Source organism: Miscanthus floridulus, chromosome 8 (genome assembly GCF_019320115.1).
Source record: "Miscanthus floridulus cultivar M001 chromosome 8, ASM1932011v1, whole genome shotgun sequence".
Taxonomy (NCBI): domain Eukaryota; kingdom Viridiplantae; phylum Streptophyta; class Magnoliopsida; order Poales; family Poaceae; genus Miscanthus; species Miscanthus floridulus.
In genome coordinates this window covers 112,200,217-112,227,169 of record NC_089587.1, presented here as the reverse complement: position 1 = coordinate 112,227,169, position 26,953 = coordinate 112,200,217, and positions in this window count along the sequence as shown.

Below are 26,953 nucleotides of genomic sequence, written 5' to 3'. Positions count from 1 at the left end.
ACGATCCGGGAACGGCGCGCATACGGCCAAGAGGACGGGCTTCAATGCTCTCGCACGCGCGGCAGCTAACGATTGATGCATATGGATCGATCGATTCAGTCTTCGGCGAACCATGCATTCCAGGCAGCTGGATGAGCGAGGGATCGGAGGTGCGGCCGCGCGGGCGGCATGCATGATTGGCTGATGTTGATCTCCAACTCTCCTCCGTCGGTGCAGCTGCTACCCCTGCCGGCCGACAGGCGATAGCTACGCAACGCAACAAGCTGATGATGCATGTAGCACATGCATGGAAGACGTCGTTCTCTCCACTTTTCTGCAGCCAGCGCGCGTGTTGTTTTGTACCATGCGTCCATGCGTACTCTAGTAGTACGTACGTATACCCCGGCATATATATGCCAAAATTAACCTGGTACGGGCTCATCATGCGTACAGGGATATGATGATCGATGATCGAGGAGGAGGAGGAGGACGAGGAGAGATTGGCATGGCGTGTAGGATGGTACAAATTGTACCATGCCAATGGAGGGCAAGGCATGCAGTACCAAGACCGTCTCCAAGAACTGTTACATAAAATAGACTCATTTTATATTTGGGTAGCGCTATAGGCGAATGGTTCAATATTTATTTTTTTTTGTCTTCTCCAACGACAAGATCTAAAAGAGAACTCTTTCTGCAAATAGGTCTTCAGGAGAGAGGATACTCAGATTTGGATTATACCTCTCCTGACACCCAAAATAGACATTCATTTTGGGTAAGGCTGGATAACGAGCTGGCTCGGCTCGTTCTGGCTAAGGTTGGATAATGAGCTAGCTCGGCTCGGCTCGGCTCGTTAAAAGCTCGAGCTGGCTCATTAAGCTCGCGAGCCAGGTATAAAAGATACACAAAATATAATATTTGCATTTATCTAAAGTTTGAGAATAATAATAATATAAAAAAATACATCTAGACCAATTACCAGTCAATTTATAGGGTCTAGATCAGTTACCAGTCAATTGTAAAGTACAAGACATGAAGTAATAAAAAACTAATATAGGTTTGGATACTTTTTTTTTTCCTAAAAGCTTGACTCGTTTAGCTCGCGAGCGGCTCGCGAGCTGGCTCGAGTTGGCTCGTTATAGCTAACGAGCTAAAATCTTGACTCGGCTCGGCTCGTTATCATAACGAGCAGAGCCGAGTCGAGCCAGCCACAAGCCAAACGAGCTAATGAGCTTCGAGTTTTTTTTTTTTCGCTTGGAGACAACCTACTGCTACACGGAGTAGTAGTGACACACCAGCAACAGGTAGCTACAGCGATAACTGCTGTAGTACGACAAGCAGCACATGCCTAGTCCATAAATTCAGCGCCTAGGTGCGGGACAATGAGAACGTAGGACGACGGTACGGTGCACCATACATATCGACGTGGTACCCCTACCTCTGTCTCTAGCTCCGTTCGACAATGACGCATGCAGGTGAACCAGCAGCAGGAAGTAGTACGTATATGTGTACCTGAATATCATGATGTAGACGTACACGTACGTGGACATTATTGGAACCGGCCGCCTGATGACGCCGACCGAGGCCGCCGTACGCACGTCATCACTTACAGGCTCTACCTATACGGGCTAGTTTGGTACGTAGAGCTCTATTTTCTGATTTTAAACTTTACTTTTCCATTTTTCTAGTAGGATGGTTCTAGTAGGTGAGGATTAGGTGAAAAAAATAATTATAATAGGGACGGAAAGAAACAATGGCAAGCAGTTTTTAGCACTATGCTCGTAGTGTAAGTGGAGAACTGATAATCCAGTTTTGTTTAACCATTTGGTATATTAACTCCATAGAACACGCTCTAAGAAGATGGGAGGGAGCTATATGGAACAGAAAAAAAAATTAGTAGGGGCGGTCCCTATAGAACAGCCATGAGCTACTAGCACTTGGTATTGATTCACGACACGTGTCTATGCGCATGCATCCAACGTATAGGAGAGCTATATTTTTTTTATTGTTCCTCCTAAATTTAAGCAGCAAACACATGTATATGCACACAGTGTCGTGAATCCACACAAGTGCCTATATATGGGCCGCGGGTGCTCTATATAAACCGTGGCTCTGACCTTTTTTTTTTCTACCTAGCAGGCCCTTAGTTTGTGTCGTGCGTGGTTGGCCAAGTCCTTGAAAGATATATTGGTATATACTACCTCTGTCTCATGCATATATTGGTATATACTAACTCTGTCCAAAAAGAATGAAATTCTCATTTTTCAATGAGTTAAATGATTTAAACTTTATGAACTATAAAATTATTAATATTTATACTATAAAATAAGTATCATTTGATTAATTATCATATATATTTTTATAATAGACTTATTTGATGACATAAATATTAATATATATATATATATATATATATATATATATATATATATATATATATATATATATATATATATATATATATATATATATATATATATATATATATATATATATATATATTGACCGAGGGAGAATGTACCTCCCGGAGAGGGCGCGACGGGGACAGCGACTGCTGAGATCTGGCACGCACAAAGAGGCGGATGGACGAGACGACCACACGGCATGCATGCAATGCCTGCGCTGCGCTGGGCTGCCGCTGTCGCCCTGCTGCATTCGCGCGGCTAGCTCGGCGAAACTTTCTCCCAGGCCTGGCGCCGCGCATTGATCAATAACAGCCACGGCCGGCTCGCCCACCGGGCAGAGGAGGAACGAAGGAAGAACGGGACAGAGAGAGAGAGAGGCACGCGGATCTGGATTCTGGGCGGCAAGTGAGATCACAGTTTTGTTCGCTTCTGCGCCTAGCATGGTGCCTGTGGGCGCGACCGACGGCCATCATGGCGCTGGCAGCGCGCGCGGCGCAACGGAGTTATGGCAGCGCGCGCCGACGGGCCGGCCCGCGCGCGCAGCAGCTGCGGCAACCAATCGCAGCGGCACGAGACCGTGGTGGTGCCGGCTCCCGACGAAAGCATGCAGGTGGTGACGGCCGCCGCCCGCGGCGGCAGCGCGGTGCCGTACGTGCCGTCTGGCTGATCCCATAATGAGAGCTAGCGTTTGCCGGCCGCAGGGTGGTCGTCATCGTCGCCGCTGGCGGGCGGGTACCGGTCGGGCGAGCGTTGGCCCCGCCGCGCGCGCCTCGGATTCAGCGCTGTCAAGAGGCAGGCCGGGGACGGGAATATCCCTGACACTGCAGGGGAATTAATCCTCAGTGACAAACGAGAGGGCCAGGGCCAGGGCGGCAAGGCAGTCGATAGGAACGGCAGCAGGGCCGCATGCAGGAAGCAGCCCGTCGGCCTGGCCCGAGGCCCGTTTTTTGGCCCGGCCCGACGACTAGCGGGCCTGGGCTGGCACAGCCCGGAGGAGCAGGACGTGCCTGGGCCTTACCCTAGGCTCGTGGGCCGGCACGACACGGCCCGCCGGCGGCCTGGCCTGCTCGTCTGCCGCAGGCCGCAGCCTCCTCCCCCGTGCAGCGGCAGTAGCCCCACGCTCCCAGTCCCACCCCCGAACCCTAAATCCCTTTCCCTCCCCCTCCCCTCTGCCCCGCGTAGTCCCCTCCCCACACGACCGCATTGCACTCACTCCTCTGCGCCGGCAGCGCCGCACTCCGCCCTCCCCTGCGAACCCTCCCCCGTCCTCTGCTCGCCGGCAGGTGGCCCCGCCGGCTCCTTCCCTCCTCGCGGCCGCGCCTCGGGAGCGAGTGTGCCGGCCCCAGGCTCTGCGCCTCGGGTGCGCTGCCACGGCCTGCGAGGCCGCCGGATCCAGCTCAAGCAGCTACCTGCCTGCCTCGCTTTCCCCGCCTCTCTCTCGTCTCTGCGACCTCCTCCATGCACCGCCGTCGCCCTCGAGCGCGGCAGTAGGCTTCGGGCGACCGGATCTGGCGTCCCGTTGCCTGCTCCGACGGTTGACACTGCGGATCTACCTTGAGGCCCAAGCGAGCGCGCCGGCGTCTCCTGTCCTCCTCCTCCACGCCCCAGCACCGCTGGCCCTGCTTCATCCCCTCGTGCGGCCGCACTTAGCTCCTCCCTCTCGGATCTCGCGGTCGCGAACCTCCGCAGCTCCTCCATGGCGGCGTCAAGCAGTGGTGGCCGGCTTCAAGTGCAGCAGCGTCGAGCGCCTCCTCCACGCCCCCAACCCCCGCGCGGCCTCGTCCTGTTGCGGCCTGTCGGGTGTGAGCACGCCGTCGACCGCCGCCACGCGGCTTGCACAGGCGCAGCTGCCCCTGCATGCCCTTCCACACACCTCTCTCTCAGTGGGCCTTGGGCTGACACAGCCCGTTAGCCGTGGCGTGCTTTTTGGGCCAGCCCTTTTGACAGTGCCCCTAGAGGAGCTTCGAGGCTAGACTCGGGAGGAACTTTGCCAAATACTGAGAAGTGATTCTATCTATGTTGGTTCTATGAAGTGTTTATCTGAAATAAACTAAAGGCTGGTAGCTGAAAAAAGTAGTTTCTCCTGATTCACTCATACATAGAGCTACTCTATGCATAAGAGTTTATCTAGAGAATTATAAAAAAGAAATATTTTCAATCAGTGAATCACTTCTCTTAGAGAATCTAGAGCAGAAGGATCTCTACTAAATATACCCTAACTAGTCAACACGAAACATGTATATACAATATAAATTAATTTATTTATATCCACATAAAATAGCATTGACAATGTATGCTAATATATACATATGTGGTCAGCACCGTAGAAATTTAATTTAGGGCAAAATTAAAACGACCTACATTTTTTAAACGAGTTGAGTATATAGTACCCAATATTCATAGATGCCAAACTAGCTAGGAGATCTAAGATAGCGCTTTTCAGCGGGGTGCTAGCGCGTAGCGGTGACAAGATATGAAGTTTAACAGCAGTGATCTAGTAGTTAGCATTGTTTTTGCTGTGCTATCGTTTCTCGACCCTTTTGGATCTTATTGTATCTTTGTTGTACTGCCTAATCTTAGTTTTATCTTCATATATATATATATACACACACACACTATAGGTAGTGTGTTCATGCGTTGCTACGGGATAGCTAATATTTTATACTAAAAACACACGAATCACATGATAAGATAATAATACTGTAAAAATTAAATACCAACGTTAAAATGACATTTAATTCAAAAAAACAAAGTTTGTAAAATTAACAAAGTGACATTTAATTAAAAATAAATAAAGTTCATGAAATTAAGATAGTCACCACGGAGAGCGCAGCATCGCAGGCTCACAAACTCTACTGTATACATCTTTCCATAATATGGGTAAGATAATATTTTATATCGGCAGGAAGAAATCCCCAATATCTATTTCTTTTGTGCGCCAATAAATCCACGAATAAGTTCTGTCACAACTCCATAACATCCTTCACACTGTTCGAGTATATATGTAAAAATTAGTGCATGTCACATGGGTAAACTATGCTCTTGGAGCTTGATACATTTAATAAGGGTATAACAGAAGAGAGCATTATGGTAAGAGCACACATGAATCACTTCATCAAAATTTAAGTTAAATTTCTTTTGCCGTTTTCTCTTTTCCTTGAGCTGGTTTTCGCACTGGGAAAAAAAGGAACTACAGTTGCAAATGCAAACAATGTGTTAGAGAACAATCCTAGGCAATAAAAATAAAATTATTCACCCAATATATTCCAACAAATTATTCACCCAATATATTTCAAGCAAGAAAAAACAGCTCATCCAAGAGTAGTGCTTGTGTAATTGCTTCAACAGCTCATCCAAGAGTAATACTTCAAAGTCTGACTTATGGTCTCTACGTTAATCATGACTTGAGCACCCTTAAAAACCTGAAGGTACTCCTTGTTCTACCGAGATAAAAAAACTTCAAAGTCAACTCAGTCAAACTTACATCAACAGAAAACGGAACCAAGGCATAGATGCAGTCTGGTTCTTGCCACATCCTGCCTAGCTCTAGACACTTGCTCCGTCCATTCTCCCTGGTGCAAAGCGAATGAAGGTCTCAATGATCAGCACTTAGCGTCTCTCTCTGTCCCTATTTATAGAAACACTTAATCTTAGTTTCATACCGTTATGTTTTTCTTCAGGGTGTCGATATAACCGGCTGCACTGTCTCCGTAAAAGTCGTCTTCACCACTCAAGCACTCACCCATCATCGTCGCAGAGGGCATGTATAGAGTGGAGCACGAGCAGCTCCATGAGCTGTGCGGTTGCCACCCATCTGGAATCCTTATGCCTCCATTCATCATTTCAATCAGTCTCGCCATGGAACACCGGCCACTGCATTGGCATCCCCGCATAGCTCAAGCAGCATACTGGCACTGCACCACCAATTAAATTTCATTTCATACAATATTCAATAAGCGAGGGCTCATTCAGCCGTTCATTTTCAGAGGATTCAATCGACCAACCAATCAACCAAAGCAATCTATTCTAAAGCACGTAATTCATTCATCAGTTACAAATACAACACATTGTTTCAAGTCGCACGCAATGCATCATAAAAATAGGCTGCTGAATGCTACTGCAAGCCTCATAGTGAAAGAAGAAAACATGTTTCTTCTGTACCCCTAAATAAAACAGCAACATATCATTTTTAGGATTAACAGCAGCATACCCTTTTTTAGGATCAATAGCAGCACACCTTCAGTAAGTTATAGGCAGCAAATCTACATTATATTGTTAATAAGAAGAGCTTGCTGAAGTTATTGTGTCCATGGCACTGAAATATGCAAACTTTGCTAGTAATATGCAAAAGAACCCAAGAGACTGACACCTTCTTATGATCATGTGACAGCATTGGTGAGTCAGAGCCAGTATTCAAGTTTTTCATTATGGCTGCGCACCGCCAAAACCTAATTTCAACAGCCTTGCAAAAATAGCATAGTTTTTCTATCCAGAAAAGAAATGGACAACACACATTCAGATAGCATATATGCAACAGGAAGTACGACAATAGGGTACTAAAAAATTGATGTTTGAGTAACCATTATATTCATAAGCTCATTTTTATATAACAGGGTTATCTTCCACTTAAAGCATTATCACACTCAAAACACAATTAATCATGCATAGTCTTCCAATTTTGTTTTTAGTGTGCATAGAAAAATATAAGAAAGAAATTGTTCTTATGTTCCTATGTCTTCTGAACGGGGGAGTTACAGACGTTGACAAATACAATTTTTTTGTTTTGTTTTTGCTATGGCATTCGTCATCTGTATCAGAACAACCGAAACATCAACCAGTAGATTTTACTCACCTTATGTGGCTTTGGTCCCAATCAGGTAAGAGGAAGTTGAAGCCTCCTACACAAAGATATAATTAAATGAAAATATTTGATTCTGGATAATTTATTTTGCAGCACATGTCGTTAGTGTTCTGGAATGCTTCGGTGTAACACCGGACATATGCATCAATGAAAATTCTGACATAAACACAGGGTTGTGTGTAGTAAACAAATGATGTATGTATGTATGTATCTATGCAACAAAAAAGTGATTATTGGAACTTTTACATACCAGCAATAATGTTTATATTTCTTTAAGTAAAATAAGGAATAAGTTATGGCAATTTTAATGGCTATTGGAATATCTGAGAAGTTCAGAAAGTACTACAAGTAAAAAAATGCACTAAGAATTAAGGGACAAAATGGCATCTTGACATAGAGTGCAATCAATATGGCACTGGGCTAGTTGAGTGCCCGTGCATTGCTACGGTGAAAGGTCCTTGTTTGGTTTTGGTAATTGAGTGACAACATAGGTGGACTAATTATGTTTATGTGAGATACACAGGTGATTAGTCCACAGGTACATGTGTGTGAGCAACATATGCCATGGAGGTGAAAATGGCTTGGAGATGTTGCAAAGCTCACACATGTGATGATGAAGGAGCTTAAATGCACATGAGACATGACATTGAGTCATGTGATCAAGGTGGAGAAGATCAAGACAAGACTTGGCTTGATGGACCGGTTGCAAGCGTGAAGGGCAAGTCGAAGGCTTTGGAGTGATGGACCGCGTGGCGGTGAAGCTTGAGCAAGACTTGGCGCCGATGGACGATAGCAACGGTGAAGAGCAAGTAAAGTCAAGATCGATGAACCAATATGATCATGTGATGATATGAAGTGGATCATATCATTGTTGATCGTGTTGGTGCATGTGTTGCATCGACATTGGAGGAGATGGAATAGAATACGCAAGGCAAAGGTATAACCTAGGGCATTCCATTTCACCGGTCATAGGTGTGTAGAGAAGTTTATGACCGGGTTTAGGATAGATGGCCATACTATCAAGAGGAGCAAACTTATTTGCATATCGGTCATCTAGCGCCACTCGAGTGATCTAACTTTGCATCGTTGCTAGGATCGAGTGGCGTGGTAAGTTGAGTGGCTAACATCCCTTGGGAAATGATTGTGAAAAGCTAACACACATACACATGGTGGTGTTGGCACATTTACAAAGGAGGTGGTGTTTGTAGGGTTGAGATGGGTTTGGGTCCCTCTCGGCGCTTTCGGGAAAATAGAATGCCTATTTTCTATTGCGCTGGATGCAAATTCTTGTGGTTGGCTCATTGGAGCAAGGGTGAAGAAGTTAGAAGTGAAAACGAGTTGATCGCGAAGATGCTGGCGTTGGTCAACTGACCGGACGTTGGGTCTGAAAGCACCGGACACTGGTTTCTACGTCCGGTCAAACTGACGGGTCTGCACAGTACCGAGGGTATTGCACCGGACGCTGGTCTGTGTCCGGTCAAGGTGGACCGGATGCGTCCAATCAAAGAAATACGCCTCGGGGAGCTTACTGGAAACGACCGGACGCTGAGGTTTCTGCGTCCGGTCAGTTGAAGCTGCTGCGTCCGGTCCAGTCAAGTGACCATTGGAATCAGGACACGTGGCCATCTATGGGCGACCAGACGCTGAGGTCCAGCGTCCAGTCAACACGACCGAAGCATCCGGTCGACCCGACAGTTGCCCAGTGAAGGGGTAACGGCTAGTTTAGCCCTTGGGGCTATAAATAGAAGTGGCCTTCGGGCATGGCTGGTGCGGAGCACCTTGGGGGACTTTGTGTCCATGCTTAAGAGTGCTTAGGAGCCCTCCATCTCACACATACTTGATAGCGATCATCCGATTGTGTGAGTGAGCGATTCTAGTGCGATTGCATCGTGAGGTTGCATCGAGTGGCACTAGGTGATCGAGTTGCAAGCCGATGGTGCTTGTTACTCTTGGAGGTTGCCACCTCCTAGATGGCTTGGTAGTGGTCTCCGTCAAAGCACGCAAGAAGCTTGTGCGGCACTCCGGAGAAGTGCTTGTGAGGGGCATTGTGCTCGCCTCGCGGGAGCCACGAAGAGCAACTCTAGTAAAGCGTGTCATTGAGCTACCCTCACTTCTGGGATAGGTTCTTGCGGCGCCCGACATGCGGGCTTAGCGGGTGATGCTAATTAGCCGCCGAACCACCAAGTGAGCGGTCGACACAATGGGGACTAGCGTGTTGGCAAACACGTGAACCTCGGGAGAAAAATCATCATGTCAACCTTATTCTTCCCGTTGGTTTGCATCCCCGTTACACAAGCTTGCAATTACTTTTATACATATTAAGCTTGTGTAGTTGCTCTTGTAATTAGATAGCTTGTGTAGCTTGCTAATTACCTTGTTGCTTGTGTAGCATAGAAGTAGCTCCCTTGTGTAGCTAATTTGGTTTTAGTAACCTTGTTAGTCATATTGTTTAGTTTGTGTAGCTAAGTTTTTGCGCTCTCTAATTAGGCATTGGTTTCCTTGTTATTGAGCATTGCTAGTGAGCTTAGTTAGCTTTGTGGTTTTGCTTACTAGCATGTGTAGGGGCTCCCTTGTTGCTTAAAGTACTAGTGGCATAGGTTTGTGTAACCTTGCTCCTAGAATTGGTTAGGTGAGCTCTAGCTAGCCCGGCACCTTTGTTGCTTGATTAGTATCTTTAGAAGGTGCTAGAGAACATAGATAGAGGGGTGTAGTCTTGGCTAGACCGATAGTTATAATTCCGCACTTGTTTCGGTCAGCCGACGCGATTAATTTTAGAAAAGACTATTCACCCCCCCCTCTAGTCCGCCATCTCGACCCTTCATACGGTTATAAGTAGGATCCCATGACACTCATCGGGTAAAACATATGAAAAATCACTTGAATCACACAGAGTTAACACCGAAACACATAATTAACCGGATTTCTTTGAATCAAAGCAAGCACAAAGTTCATAATCAGAAGTGATCAAAGGTTAAATATCTATCATTGTAGAAAAGAGACATGTTAGAAATGATAATGAAATTATATTATAATATAATGAGTACATCAAATCACACTAACATCTCGACAAGTCATCCTATATTACCTTAAATGTAGATGGATACAAGTCATCCTATATTACTTTTGTCTCCTCTATTACCTGAAATGCAGATGGATACGATGAATGATCAAGTTTGCAAGTTTTACACCACTGCAATCAATCATTTTTATAAGGAAGCCAAAGCCCTTCACAGCTCTGAAATTTATCAATTATCACTTCGTCAATTGTCACCCGTGCATGAAGCTACTGGATCATGCAGTAATACATGCAAATACAAGTGCACAACATTAAGCCAAGCCAATACAATAAAGCATGACAATATATAATAAAATTTTGTTCAAACCCATATGTTGCTATGAGCATAAAACTTTCCCCCAATTTTTTTTTGGACGACTCGAATCATGATACACATACCAGAATGACTACTTTTCTTTCATAATACAAAAGCACGTGATTAAGGAGCAAATTGTCTAGCTTGTTTGACTAATCTATGAGCATCTTATTTTAGTAGCCAAATATGAAACAAAATATGTTCAAATATACAGTTCTAGTTAAACCAAAAATAATTCATAGGTTATCCATGGTGACCTATGAAAAATTCAAAGTCAGCATAAATTTTCTTCCTTCTTATCCATAGTATGGGCAATCCTTGTAAGTTGTTCAAGTATGATTTATTAAGGGGCTCACATGGGTGTCAATAATAGTTAAACAAATGGTAAGGAGTGAATCCTTCATAGTCAAAACACAGGCAGTTCTGAATTGCCTTGGGTTATTGTCCTGCCGCAACTCAATAATTTCCTTGGGTTATTGTCCTGCCGCAACTCAATAATTTCCTTGGGTTCTTGTCCTGCCTTCATTACTGTTCTGAAATGTTTTTACAGCAATAACTACCATGGTTAACTATTGATTTTATACATTTATCTGTACAATGCTCAACAGCATAACTATGCCACTCAAGAGTAGCAATTTTCTGTCCAAACAAAAAGTAGATTTTTTTCTTTATTTTTTTTGTTTGAGTTCCCAAGCCAAAATACATATATGACATTGAGAAACCAGTGACTGAGATCATGAAACAATGGGTGATTTGAAGGCTCAGCTCACTTGAGGCAATGAGTTGTTCTTCTTCGAGGCTCATTGCAACACAAGGCACATATCATCCAATTAGCAGGTCTATCAGCGCGACCAGCGATTCACACAAGCCACATGACATAGGGGTGTTGCTGCCTGCGGCTTGAGGTCGCTGCGCCCTAGTGTCCCAACATGTTGTGGACCTGGGTACCATGAGTTCTGCGCTTGGATACTGGCCTCCATGACGGCGGCGTCTCACCATGAGCACCGTTACTGACTCCAGCCTGCCACTGCCATGCAAGGAAAGAAGCTAGCATAAGTAATCTCGTCCAATTTCAGTCAAGAACTACATTAGTAACTGTGAAAGAACAACTGCATAAACATCTCACATTCATGTATCAAACAACATTGTAGTAGGTTTAGATAAAGGTAAAGTGTGCATTGCTATTGCAAATAAAGAAATTATGTAACATATAACCAGCATAATAGCAAAGGTATGTCTGGTGGCTCTGAACATCTCGCAAGTTGTCTCATGAGTGATGAAAAAGGACTGAACCTATGAACATTCTTATACAGAAAAAAGAATACAGGAACCTAGTTCCATATTCTAATTTCGAATAGATCTATAAATGGATAATGAGATTTATATGAGATTCATAAGCTTCCAACAAACTCATAAATCGACGACGGTGAGGCGACCGAGTGCGCGCACCTGGCCGCGCCGCTCGATTCGCCAGTTTTGAGATCCGGTGCGATGGGGAACGGGACGGCGGTCGGCTCGCGCGACGCGGCACCGGAGCCGGCCCACCGGCTGCTGCTGTGCTAAGGCGCAGCGAGACGACGGCAAAGCGCGACGTGGCAGGGAGACGGCGAGCGCGACACGGACGATCCCCAGCAGCAGCGCGCGTAGAGAGAGGGATTGCAACACCAGCCTCGCCGCACGGGAGCACGCCGCCGCCGCTTCCCCGAGCTTTTCTTTCCCCATCCCCGCACGAGAGACTTGGGAGGCATGGCTTCGAACTGGGCGAAGCAGCTGCAGTTGTGCGGGCAGGAGGGAAGGAGCTGGGCGTCGTACGCAGGCCGCGGGGGCGAGCTTCGCGTCGTGCAGGGGCGGCGGTTACGCGAACGCGTGATAGAGGGGGCCGATTCCTGCGCCGAGGGAAGGGAAGGATTTGGAAATTGATTTCCTTCTTTCACCGGGATCCTCAGCGCTGGGAGGGGGAGACAGCGCGAGTGCGAAGGGCGGTTTCCTTTTCTGCCGGCCAGCTATCGCACGGGGATGCGAGGTGGAAGCAGGCGAGGGGATCCCAGGGGAGACGGACCGAAGACGACAAAAAAAAAATTACACGAAAAAATTATCTTAGGGCGCGTTTAGTTCCCAAAATTTTTTGGGTTTGGCTCTGTTCGGATACTGTAGCACTTTCGTTTGTATTTGGTAATTAGTATCTAATTATGGACTAATTAGATTTGAAAGTTTCGTCTCGCGATTTCTCACCTAACTGTGCAATTAGTTTTGTTTTTCGTCTACATTTAGTACTCTATGCATGTGCCGCAAGATTCGATGTGACACTTTGGGTTGAAAATTTTTGAAATCTAAACAGGCCTTTAGTTTTGTTGGTTTTAGTTGTAGTGGTACAGGAGATTGATATATGTGACCAAATTTTGTCATTGTAAGAAAAGGTGTGCACCTAGAAAAGGGCAAAAGTAAGCTTGGGTCTTATTGTTGGGCCAACCTGTTTCTTCTGTCACGTCTGCTGGATGGGGGCATGGGCCGACTGCGTGGACTCAAGGGGAGCGGCACTGCCACGTGCTCTGATCGGCCCGGCATCTCTCGGCCCGCTCTCTTGATGTTGATGTTGATGTTGATGGGGTAGTGAGTTCTTGGAGGCGGGAGCTCGTGCGACAGGCCAACGGCTTTAGGCCTCGAGTCGAGTGCGCGAGGGCGAGGCCCGCCAGCCGGCCAGGAATGGAATAGCATCCGCTCCTTCTATGCGCTTGTGCCTCTAACCACATGATGACACGATGGAACAACACAGGACTCCGCGGCCGACATGCTCTCCCCTCCTCACACACAGTAGTAGTACTACTTCTACTTGACACGTGACCAAACTGACAATCATGGTGGCGCTGTTGCAGGCCTTACTTACGTTGAGAATCGGCCTCAACGCTACTACACAGAATCTTTTGCGAGACGTTTCCAAATTGACCTTCGAAGCGGTTGGGCCGGTTGCCCGCCTCAATTATTCGTGGCCGGACAGTTGGTCCAGCAACAGTCTCGGTTAATCATTAACGGAGGCAGACAACCTAACATGCCTGCCTTGGTTAATATAGATTAACCGAGGCGGTCAACCCAACGCAACCGCCTCGGTGCATCATTAATCGAGGCGGGCATTCGAACACAATCGCCTCGATAAATCAGGCCTAGCCCGCAAGTCCACACCAGCCCACTATCATCTCGAATATATAAACGAAATCAGAAACCCTAAAATCACTACCTCATTCTCACCCCTCTCTCTTTCACTCACTCCCGTGCGAGCGGCGCGGCGCCTTCCTCTCTCATGCAGCGCGACTCTCTTTCTCTCCCTCTCGCGGGGAGCACGGAAGTTGGCGGCGCGACGCCCTCTCTCCCGTGCGCGCGGCGCAGCTGTCTCTCTCCCTCTCGTGCAACGCTCTCTCTCTCCCTCTCGTGCGGAGCACGGCAGCCGGCGGTGGGCCCCCTCCCTCTCTCACGCGGAGCACGGAGCTGGCGGCCCGGCGGCGGCCTCGCTCGCGCAGATCTGGTGGCCAGCGGAGGCCGTCTTCTCATCGAATCTAGTGGCCCGGTAGCGGCCGGCGCCCGTGCGGATCTGGCCGTCCTCGTCGGATCTCATGGGCGGCGCTACGGTGGTGGTTGGATCTCGGCAGCGGCTCCACCTCCAGCACCTACAGCGATGGATCCGGCACCTACAGCGGCTCCTCCACCTCTTCGTCAGCTCCGGTGTTGGGAGGCCGGATCCGACGAACGATGGCAGCGGCGGTCCGTGGATGGGCTCGGCGGGTTTATCCACGGGTTTTGTTTTTTTGTTTTCTTTATTCGATTTACCGAGGCAGGCATCCAGCCGTCTCGGAAAAGGTCTCATTTATCGTGACCTTTGGTCCGAGGCGGTTGCGATGCCCACCTCGGTTAATCATTTTTGCCCGCCTCGTTAAAGTTTTATGTAGTAGTGCAATCTCAAGAGAAGAAATGTGTAGAAGTTATAGATTGATCTTGTCTTCCTTGTCTAATCCTCAAGAGCAACACATAAGAACACGCATGAGACACGTATATGAGGGGAGTCGTCTCTTCATTAGTCCATATAGGTGTACATGTAGTCCTTTATATAGATGTAGCCTTCAGGCTATACATGGTAGCCTCCACTACATATATGATATGAGTCGATTAATCTTCTAATTGGGCAATCGTTATCACTCCCCCTTTGACGATTACAATGACAAATACATGCCCCATTAAAACTTTAAAAACCCAACGGGAAAAACATGAAGAAATAGTACATTATTGTCACTTAATGCATTTGCACATTGTTGCCTCATTAAAAGCCTTATACGAGAAATTTCAAGAAAATTCACCAAGAAAAAAAGAGTACAACATATGTCTTCAAAATAAATTATGACCTTCTAGGTCATATCATTTTGAACTCTCTAAAATTCGGAACAAGTGCTAATATTCTAGGGAAGTTCTCTCCTTGAACCGTGTAGAAGTGTTCCACTATGTCAAGAACACTTTCTATAGGAATCATATGCACATAAAGTCTTAACGAGTATATTGCGTACATTGCAAGGAGCATTTTATAATCTTAAGCTCATCTTCTAGAACCCATGAGGTGAAACTATGAAAAAGTAGACATAAACAATAAGCCTTCTTTCAAAAAGGGTGTCATGATAGAGCCTTCAACAGAGTTAAGAATCCACCATTTTGAATAACACCTTCTAGGTATTATTTGGGATTTTCAAAGCCTCATAAATGACAATCAATATTTGTAGATGCACCCCGTGGCGACAACACCTGTTGAAGTCATTTATTCCCATGGCACTAACCATTAGCTAGAATATAAACATAGATAGGGATTGTGCAAGTGAGATTACAAGATTTTTACAATATTTAGTCTTCATGACGTGTCTCGCTGTTCTTCAAGAACTTTGCAAAATAAAGAATAATGTTGGAGGAAGTTATTATATTCTAGCAAGCATACATCATGATACAAATTTGTGTACTGCAATGTCACAATGACACATATCTTCGAGATGTGATTAATAATCATTATTCTTTATATCGGTGCAATTTTCTCTATTAATAATAGCGGTGACTCCTTCTGGGATTGGTTAAAGATTCCAAGAATCTTTAATACATAGTAAGACATCACAAGTCTATATTTCTAGCGTAATGGAAAAATATTGCTGGTAACACCAATATATCATATTGGTTTTCATAGGGTGCTGCGATTCCAAATTTTTAGGTGGAGAACACATCCAAGTGTTCAGACTTATAACCATATATTCCATCCAAGTGAAAAATCCCTTAGAGAGTTGTTATCTTTGTAGAAAGATCGTTTCTCATAAAAGACAATATTGGTATGAGATTTAGATGTTGCTCTTCATGGATTGTCAGAACCCCTTAGCTGTATATTTTAATTCATGTCGTTAGCCAGATTTATTATGTAACATAACATATTTGTAAAACTTATGTTCGAACTAGTCTGTATTAGGACCTTTTGAACCATCCCTTTTCACCACTCATTCTTTTAATGATGACCCATAATTATCCGAACGTCATGTTCAATATCTTCACTTAGTGATTTTTGGTTTAGCCTTAATTGTATGTTTCATTTGACCCGATATGAGAGCTTTCAAGCACTCTTGCCATGGACTTTGTTTCCGATCCGGGTTCTCACAAAAGAGACCCATTTAACAATTATAGGGACAAACAAGTGTCAACACATTTTTCCTGACATTAAACATCTTAATAACGATCTTCGTTATTTCCCAATACGATAGATCCATTATCCTTCCTGAAAGGGTCAAGATGTCCAAGAGGGAGGTGAATTGGGCTAATTCTAAATTTCTTTGCAATAATTAAGTCCTACGGTTAGCCCAATTAACCCCTTATGCCTAGAAAGTGTTTCTATTGATCTACCGGACAAAAGTTTAGCAACCTATGTTCCAATCCTACTCTAGCATGATAATTCTATGAATGTAAATGACAAGAATTGAATTGCTCAAAGTAAATACACAAAGTAAAGATAGAAGGAGGAACTCGACGATGTTTTGCCGAGGTATCGGAGAGTCGCCACTCCCCACTATAACGCCCTAGAGTCCAAATGGCTTAGATCCACTCTGCACGCTAAGCGAACCACACCTACCACCATCCCACTTACGCTTTTGTCCTCGCTTCGCGTAAAAGGATTAACCCAGAGATAATGGGATAGACTCTAGAAGCCTTATATGTTGGTCTATCCTACCTTTAACAACCAAGGTGGGACTAAACTCTCCACAATATCTCATTAACTTGCATATGGACCACTATGGACCAAATTCCAAACTGGGCCGGATGTCACATACACCCCCCTCAAAGGAACTAACGTCCTCGTCGGCCCAACACACCCACAGCGGGCAAACGATGACCAGGAACGTTCCCTCTTAGCACACGCAACCATGAGCCCAATGCCGGCACATGTGCCATGCCGTGCAACCCATAGGGCCTACACGCGCAATGAGCCCCATGTTTGTGCCCCTGGCCCGCACGTGCCTGTGGCCGTGAAGGTCGGCTCTGATACCACTTGTAATGCCCCAGAGTCCAAACAGCTTAGATCCACTCTGCACGCTGAGCGAACCACACCTACCACCATCCCACTTACACTTTCATCCTCGCTTCGCATAAAAGGGTTAACTCAGAGATAATAGGATGGACTCTAGAAGCCTTATATGTTGGTCTATCTCACCTTTAACAACCAAGGTGGGACTAAACTCTCCACAATATCCCATTAACTTACATATGGGCCACTATGGGTGAAATTCCAAACTGGGCCGGATGTCACATATCTATCACACCTGGTTTTAAGAACAAAACCAGGCTTGCCATATGTGTGCCCAGGAAGTCCACACATATAGTGGAACGGTTACTCATGTTTTCTTCAGGCTCCAACTTCACAGGGACGGCCAACTGGGGCTACGTATGCCAAACACTTCTGATAATATCCTGAGAACTCCTTCGTTGCCTTCACCAATCTTCTGAGCAACTTTTACTAAAGTCTAGGTGTGTGGGGAAATAGCAAGGGTGAGCACATGTCGTACTTAGCAAATATAACACGGGGTTCATGAGGCTCAAAAGGCTTGACATAGGTTTAACAACATTCAGCTTTTAGTTTTCACAATTTTAGCTTAAGAGTAGCAACAAGTTGTTTCAATTCCCAAAGCAAAACACATGATCAAATGTAAACATGATTAATGAATAGCATAAACAGATAATTCTTGGTGTTTATCTATTCCGTAAGGGTTCCAAGGCCGCTCATAACCGTGAGCATGGCTGATATACCAGTTTTACACTCTACAGAGGTTGTACACTTTTACTATGAGTCGTGATACCCATATGCCTAGGTTAATTACTCCCAAAACACTTCCAAGATGAGCAGGCAGGGGTCACTATAAAACCTTTTAAAGGTTCGTCTAACAAGTTAGGGCCGCTAGGTTTTTGTGGCCTGCGAATGTAGGGCTCCCCTTCCGATAGGCACAATGACGCGCATCCTATACACTGACGGACAGAGGCCGCACTATATCCAACCCGGAACACACCCCTCTTGCGCCATATAGGTAACCTCTAACAAGATAGAAAAGGTCCTCATACTGAGCTAAAGCCAGAGCCATGTAGCCCTCATAGCTGTACTGTAAGTCCCGGATGATCACTTACAGATAAGTCTTTAGGGAGAGGAATCTAAAGCATTTAGAAAGTAGCTAAATACTCCAGCCCCCTGTTTCCAAGTTGCTAAAAAGTCATATTTTAATGTTTATTGCATATACCATTAGTCAAGTTACAAGATCATGGTTTAATTGAGCACTAGCAAAGCTACCCAATACATATCCCGTAGGTGACAATGTATAAGTTCAATTCTAGGGAATCCCTATCAAGGTGACACATGCAACATGAATTTAATAAATTAAAGTGAATAGGAAACAAGGATGATCCCGTGCTATACTTGCCTTTCACACTTAATTGAACTTCCTCATAATTTGCTTCTGGTTATCACCTTCCGATCTTCATCACTCACAAACAATTCTCGCTCTACTCATAGCAAGCACAACGCATAGGCAAACATAAAAAGCAACAAATAAAAGCAACTAAGAACAATTCATCACACGAGAGAAAAAACATACTAAAAGAGAGCTCATCGCTATGGTCACAAGATCACAAGAAACGTCAAGAACGGAACTATTGTTAAAAAGATTCGGCTACCTGGAATTTTATATTATAAAAGAAACAGTTACAATCTTGATTTATTTTAATTAAGGAAAATCATATTAATTCAGATTAGTCAATTCAATTTTTTTATTCAAAAACCAAGTTAAACCTAATCGTATTTTATTTATAAATGTTGCGGTATAAATTAAGCAAATTAAACTTTAATTTTGCAAGACAAAATAACATCTGGGAACATCTATTCAAATTATATATGACGCATGTTTAAACTATGCAATTTATAATTTAGAAACATGATTATGTTAGTAATTAATCATATCAATATTTGTATATAAAACACTGAAGTATAAAATCTATATGGATTTCAATTATAAAACTAGTTGCATCAACTTAATATTTAAATTATAAAGCTCAAAAACATTTAGCATCGCTAATAACATGTGGATCGCATCGATACGGTACTAACGCAACACGAATGGACTAAAACGGGTTAAGATGGTGATGAATCGGTGGAGGGTTAAAGGGTACAGGGAAAGTTGCTGAATATTCCATGAGCATGTATCTACGAGATTTAATATGCATTGATTGGAAAAAGAAAAGCATCAGATAGTTGAGTGGATGATAAATCTGCATGTGCTCGTGAATAGTACAGAAGGCTGAAGAAACGTACATGAGAGGCAAAATGTGCACTAGGTGAACTTTCTGCGGAATCCTTGCATGCTAAATAGGAGGCGTGACTTGGTTTCCTCTGAAAGTGAAGGAAGGACGTGCAGTAGCTGCTTGCATCCGTGTTACCGTGTCGTATGGCAAAAGGTGACTCGGCCGGTGGGTTAGGACAGCAAGGGAACAGCAGCGCAACTCCGACGATGATGATTCTGGATAAACTGATCGTGCAGCATGGCATGGCTCTTGATTTTGAAGAAGACGACTAGCGCTCCTGGAAGCCAGCAGCAGGAAACACAGTTGTATATGCTAAACTGATGTGCTCGGCTACAGACTTGCAAAGGAGCAATTTCAGAATGTCTAGGAGGAGACCAACACAGATAACAGAGGTGGTGAAGAGCTTGCTTGTGTATGCGGTATAGAACATGGTTGGCATGCACTGATGTACTGGGGCATGCGAGTATGTAGCGTAACTTTGGCAGTTGGATAGAAAGAAGCGGCGGCCAGGGAGGCTTGTCGGAGAAACGTAGAAGATAGATGGAACAAGAGTGATGTGTGGGGCACTTATCGATGGCCGAGAAGCAGTGAGGATGACCGGGCTGGGTAGCGCGGCGGCGATGGTGACGACGAGAAAAGGAGGAGAAAAATCTAATTTACTACACGAGAGATTTCTCAAACTAGGGGCTCCTATTACGGTAGTTTTGGTGTGCTTTGTCCAAAGGGTTAGAACAAATATATAGGAAGAAAAACTCCTCACCTCTACGTCAACTAGCGATACGGTACTAATTGACGTTGCACCATCCACCTACACTAATGGACCTAAATAAACATTAAAGCCCATTAGTAAATAAAGACATGTGCCTTTGAGATTTATTAGGATTATTGCACATGGGCTTTAAGCGTTGGGAATAATGAGAGATTTATTATTTTTGGAATTAATTAATTTCGTGGATAAAATAATTCCTGAAAAGTCTAGAATTATTATTTAAGCTGTAAAACATACTCCAAAAGCCCTGAAAATTCAGGGAAAATTCCCATAGACATTACGGAATATGAGGAACCCAAATAAAGTATTTAGAGCCCACGATAAGATAATTTAGAGCATCTAAAAATTAAATTATGCTCACAAATAAGTACGAACGAGTTCCAGAAAAAGCTGGAAAATTTTCCGAGAAGGTTGTAGAGATTGATTCACAGACAAGGAACTGAAAGGAGTGATTTGCGTTATAAAGAAAAGATTTTAGGAAGCTCCCAACGAAAACTTGAGCCGAGAAACAAAGAATTTGATTGTACAAAAAGATAAAGACGTGCCGGAGAAAGAAAATTGACCTACTAACGCATTTTAAAGACTTTGCTTACTCTCAACACACAAAGAAGCAACAAGCAAACATCACATCATCCAAAAGCCCATCAAAATTAGAAAACTTTGAAAATTTATTTTTTTCCTATAACTAAATTTACGCTAGCTCAAACTAAACTTGGTAAATTTTATCCTAATATTAAAATAATTCATTTTATTTAGTGTTTTCTATGCACAACCCAAAATCAGAAATTTTGGGGTGTGACAAACTACCCCACTTAACAGGAATCTTGTCCCGAGATTCAGAGAGACTAGGGAGAAAGATAAAGATCTTCACGCCTCCTCACTTCCTTGATTCGGGATTCATGAGATGAAAGACGGAACTTGCATGACAAAGTGGATTTGGGAGTTGCACGGGATAGTAAGAAGATAAAGGTCAATGATGCTTTGTAGAGGATGCTACCCCACTTAACAAGAGTTTTGCTAAACTCTGAATATTCCATACGAAGATCCTCATGTTGGTGTAGTCTTCAGGGCCTTCCTTTGGATCACAAAGATAGGGATGACAAACAAGCAACACACCAAACAAGACAAGCATGCATCACAACATCGAAACTACACGTGCTTTTGTAGCAATGGCGGGCATCCTAAGGAGTGGATTATGATGAAAGGCCATCACAAATTTGAATAAGGTGAGATCAGAAAACTTTAGTAAACCAAAGAGAAAAAAAATCAAGGAGATAAGAAGCAATAGCTCAAAGGAAGCTATCAAGGAGAGTAGACAATAGGACATGGATGAGAAATAATCAATTCAATGAGTCAAGGAGATGAGAAAATAGTTTTGTAGCAAAATAATTTTTAGAAGGCGACCAGTACTAACTTGGCATACGTCCTACAGTCAATACCACTCTGATACCAATCTGTCACACTCAGTTTTAAGAACAAAACTAGGCTTGCCAAATGTGTGCACAGGAAGTCCACACACACAACAATAGAATAGAGGATATCAGAAACAATGTTATATAGCGGAAATATTCTTACAATTAACACTTACACCAGAGTATAGCGGAATGGTTACTCATGTTTTCTTTAGGCTCCAACTTCACAGGGACGGCCGACTGGGGCTATTTATGCCAAACACTTATGATAGTATCCTGAGAACTCCTTCGTTGTCTTCACCAATCTTCTGAGCAACTTTTACTAAAGTCTAGGTGTGTGGGGAAATAGCAAGGGTGAGCACATGTCATACTCAGCAAATATAACATGGGGTTCATGAGGCTTAAAAGGCTTGACACAGGTTTAACAACATTCAGCTTTTAGTTGTTACAATTTTAGCTTCAGAGTAGAAACAAGTTGTTTCAATTCCCAAAGCAAAACACATGATCAAATGTAAACATGATTAATGAATAGCATAAACAAATAATTCTTAGTATTTATCTATTCTGTAAGGGTTCCAAGGCCGCTCGTGACCATGAGCACGGCTGATATACCAGTTTTACACTCTGCAGAGGTTGTACACTTTCACTGTGAGTCATGATACCCATATGCTCGAGTTAATTACACCCAAAACACTTTCAAGGTGAGCAGGAAGGGGTCACTATGAAGCCTTTCAAAGGTTCATCTAACAAGTTAGGGCCGGTAGGTTTCTGTGGCCTGCGAATGTAGGGCTCCCCTTCCGATAGGCATAATGACGCACAGTCTATACACTGACGGACAGAGGCCGCACTATATCCAATCCAAAACACACCCCTCTTGCGCCATATAGGTAACCTCTAACAAGGTAGAAAAGGTCCTCATACTGAGCTAAAGCTAGAGCCATGTAGCCCTCATAGCTGTACTGTAAGTCCTGGATGATCACTTATAGATAAGTCCTTAGGGAGAGGAATCTGAAGCATTTAGAAAGTAGCTAAATACTCTAGCCCCCTGTTTCCAAGTTGCTAAAAAGTCATAGAAAGAAGCGGCGACTAGGGAGGCTTGTGAAAGGTCCTAATGGCTAGGAGGTGAATAGCCTAATAAAATTTCTACAAAAACACTTAACAAAATAGTTAGACAATTATGAGGCGAAGCAAGTGTTGCGCTAGCCTACTCAAAATGCAAGCCACCTACCACAATTCTAGTTTAGATAGTATCTATTCACACAAAAAGCTATGACACTACTCTATGTTAGTGTGCTCTCAAATGCTAACTAAAGAGCCACACCAACCAAGCAAGCAAGCTCTCACCACTAGCTACACTAAAGAGCTTGACAACTAGTTTGCGGTAATATAATGAGAGTGATCAAGAAGGTTATACCGACGTGTAGATGAAGGAACTAATCAATCACAAGGATGAATAACAATGAAGACCAATCACCTCGGAATCAATGATGAACACAATGATTTTTACCGAGGTTCACTTGCTTGCTGGCAAGCTAGTCCTCGTTGTGGCGATTCACTCACTTGGAGGTTCACACGCTAATTGGTTTCACACGCCAAACCCTCAATAGGGTGCCACACAACCAACATAAGATGAGGATCACACAAGCCATGAGCAATCCACTAGAGTACCTTTTGGCTCTCCGCCGGGGAAAGGTCAAGAACCTCTCACAATCACTACGATCGGAGCCGGAGACAATCACCAACCTCCGCTCAACGATCCTCGCTGCTCCAAGCCATCTAGGTGGCGGCAACCACCAAGAGTAATAAGCAAAATTTGTAGCGAAACACGAACACCAAGTGCCTCTAAATGCAATCACTCAAGCAATGCACTTGGATTCACTCCCAGTCTCACAAAGATGGTGAATCAATGATGGAGATGAGTGGGAGGGCTTTGGCTAAGCTCACAAGGTTGCTATGTCAATGAAAATTTCTAAAGATGTGAGCTTCAACCAGCCATGGGGCTTAAATAGAAGCCCCCATGAAATAGAGCCGTTGTACCCCTTCACTGGGCACAACACGGGCTGACCGGACGCTCCGGTCATGTTGACCAGACGCTGGACCTCAGTGTCTGGTCGCCCGACGACAGCCACGTGTCCCGACTTTAACGGTAAGTTGTGTTGACCAGACGTAGTGCTATAACTGACCGGACGCTGAGCCACCAGCGTCCGATCGTTTCTAGTAAGGTTCTAGAAACGTAATTCGCCCACCGAACCCGTTCGATCATGCATGACCGGACCCTGCTATCATCCGGTCAGAGACCCTAGCCTCTGAGCGCTGTCCGACAATAGGACTGGACACACCTTGCCAGCATCTGGTCAGTCCATGACCCAGCGTCCAGTCGATTGACCGACACTGGCGTCTACGCTGCCACACTTGACTAGACACGCCGGTCCTTCAGAGACCAGCGTCCGGTCACTTAGTGACCAGCAAGGCGAACTCCTTTTCACCTCTAACTTCTTCACCCTTGCTCAAATGTGCCAACCACCAAGTGTATCACCTTGTGCACATGTGTTAGCATATTTTCACAAATATTTTCAAGGGTGTTAGCATTCCACTAGATCCTAAATGCATATGCAATGAGTTAGAGCATCTAGTGGCACTTTGATAACCGTATTTCAATACGAGTTTCACCCCTCTTAATAGTATGGCTATCAATCCTAAATGTGATCACACTCTCTAAGTGTCTTGATCACCAAAACAAAATAGCTCCTATGGTTTATACCTTTGCCTTGAGCTTTTTGTTTTTCTCTTTCTTCTTTCCAAGTCCAAGCACTTGATCATCATCATGGCATCATCATTGTCATGCTATGATCTTCATTTGCTTCACCACTTGGAATGTGCTACCTATCTCATAATCACTTGATAAACTAGGTTAGCACTTAGGGTTTCATCAATTCATCAAAACCAAACTAGAGCTTTCAATCTTCCCCTTTTTGGTAATTGATGACAACCCTTATACAAAGATATGAAATAAAATTCAATTGAATCCATGTTGCTTGCCCAAGCATATTTACCATGTGTAAAAGAATATAAACAAGTTTCATAAACCCTAAATGGTAGCAATTGCTCCCCCTACATATGTGCTAAGAGTTTAGATTGTAGATTACACATATGCTTAGATAGGAAATATAGGAGTCAATATCTACCAAATAATGCTAAGGTATAAAAGATGGACCTTTGAAGCGTGATACCAATCAGAGTGCACTATTATACCATCCTTAGCACCATGGTTGGCTTGATACCACTTGGAAATACTTGGAAATGAAATCATTAGATATCCTATGCATGCTAGTTTTTCATTTTATCATTCAAACCTACAATTAGCATACAACACACAAGCATGGATATTGAAATTTAAAACTTATGCCATGCAAGCAAACATATGAAATGCACATTCAAATGCACCATACAAGTTTATGATCTTGCTCCCCCTACTTGTGTGCTCAAAGTTTCAATTGATCCCTTTCCATTTATCATATCTCTCCTCTTATGCCAAGTTCTCCCCCTATTTCTCTTCCCCTTTGTGTTGTCTTTTCACTTATCTCTGTGCACTATCTCTCCTCTTTGTCACTTATGTCTTTGTTTTACTTATATCTTTGTCTCTCTCCCCCTTTGTCATCAATAACCACAAAAACTTAAAATATAGATAGTACCACTTGTAGGGTTGAGATTATCAATGTCAATCAATGTGGTGAGGATCATTTTCCCAAATTTGGTCTAATCTAGATCATTTACCAAAGATATTTAACTCAGTTTGATCCAAGGACAAGCTTCTTCACACCTCCAAATAAGGGTTATCTTGTACCATGTTGAGTTAAACACTTATAGTTTATTTTCTAGATTAAACACTAGGTTTACAAGCCCATAAACATGTCATATGCCATCACTAGATTAAGTCAAGCATTGAAGCAATAGTGATACCATATAATCATCAAATTCATTTGATTTTTATGAATGAGCCTAATAAAATTGAACCACTTGAAGGTCCTAAAAAGATTAGAAATGTGACTAGATGCACTAAACATGTCCTTAGCAAGGATGTATGTCATGCCAATCAACTTTTACCTTGAATATCTCGAAGGAGAGGCATGTCATATAAGTGGGGGGTGCATCAACACATATTAGAGAAATTTAATATGTTCAACTCATTCCTTAGCTTGAAAAACCTTTTCTCATCCAATGGCTTGGTGAATATATCGGCAAGTTGATCTTCGGTGCCTACACTCTCAATGCAAATGTCCCCTTTTTGTTGGTGATCTCTTATGAAATGGTGGCGGACATCAATGTGCCTTGTTCTTGCATGTTGAACCAGATTGTTGGTTAACTTGATTGCACTCTCATTGTCACATAGCAATGGCACTTTCTTGAATTTGATTCCAAAGTCACTCAAAGTGGCTTTCATCCAAAGTATTTGTGCACAACAACTACTAGCGGATATGTATTTGGCTTCGGCGGTTGATAATGCAACACTATTTTGCTTCTTTGATGACTATGAAACAAGTGATCTTCCTAATAATTGATATGTGCCCGAGGTGCTCTTCCTTTCAACCTTGCATCCCACATAATCCAAGTCGGAGTAACCAACTAGCTCAAACTTTGCTCCTTTGGGATACCACAAACCAACATTTGGTGTATGCTTCAAGTACCTCAATATTCTCTTTGTAGCCTTCAAATGACTTTCTCTTGGTGAGGCTTGAAATCTTACACACATGCATACACTAAACATGACATCCGGCCTTGATGCGGTCACATAGAGTAGGCTTCTAATCATAGACCGATATAACTTTTGACCCACCATATTTCTACTTGCATCACTATCCAAGTTGCCATTTGTTCCCATTGGTGTGCTAATGACTTTGCTATCAATCATTCCAAACTTCTTGATCATATCCTTGATGTACTTGCCTTGACTCACAAATGTACCATTCTTCAATTGCTTGATTTGAAGACCAAGGAAGTAACTTAATTCTCCAATCATGGACATCTCAAACTTATTAGCCATCATATTTCCAAACTCATCACAAAAGTCTTGATTGGTTGATCCAAATATGATGTCATCAACATAGATTTGCAACACAAATAGATCTTTTTCTAATCTTCTTGATGAAAAGAGTGGTGTCAACCTTGCCCATTGTGAACCATTTAGAGAGTAGGAAGTCCCTCAATCTCTCATACCATGCTCTAGATGCTTGCTTCAAACCATACAAAGCTTTCTTCATTGATGTAGACATTGAGAAATGCACTCTTGACATCCATTTGATAGAGCTTTATGTTGT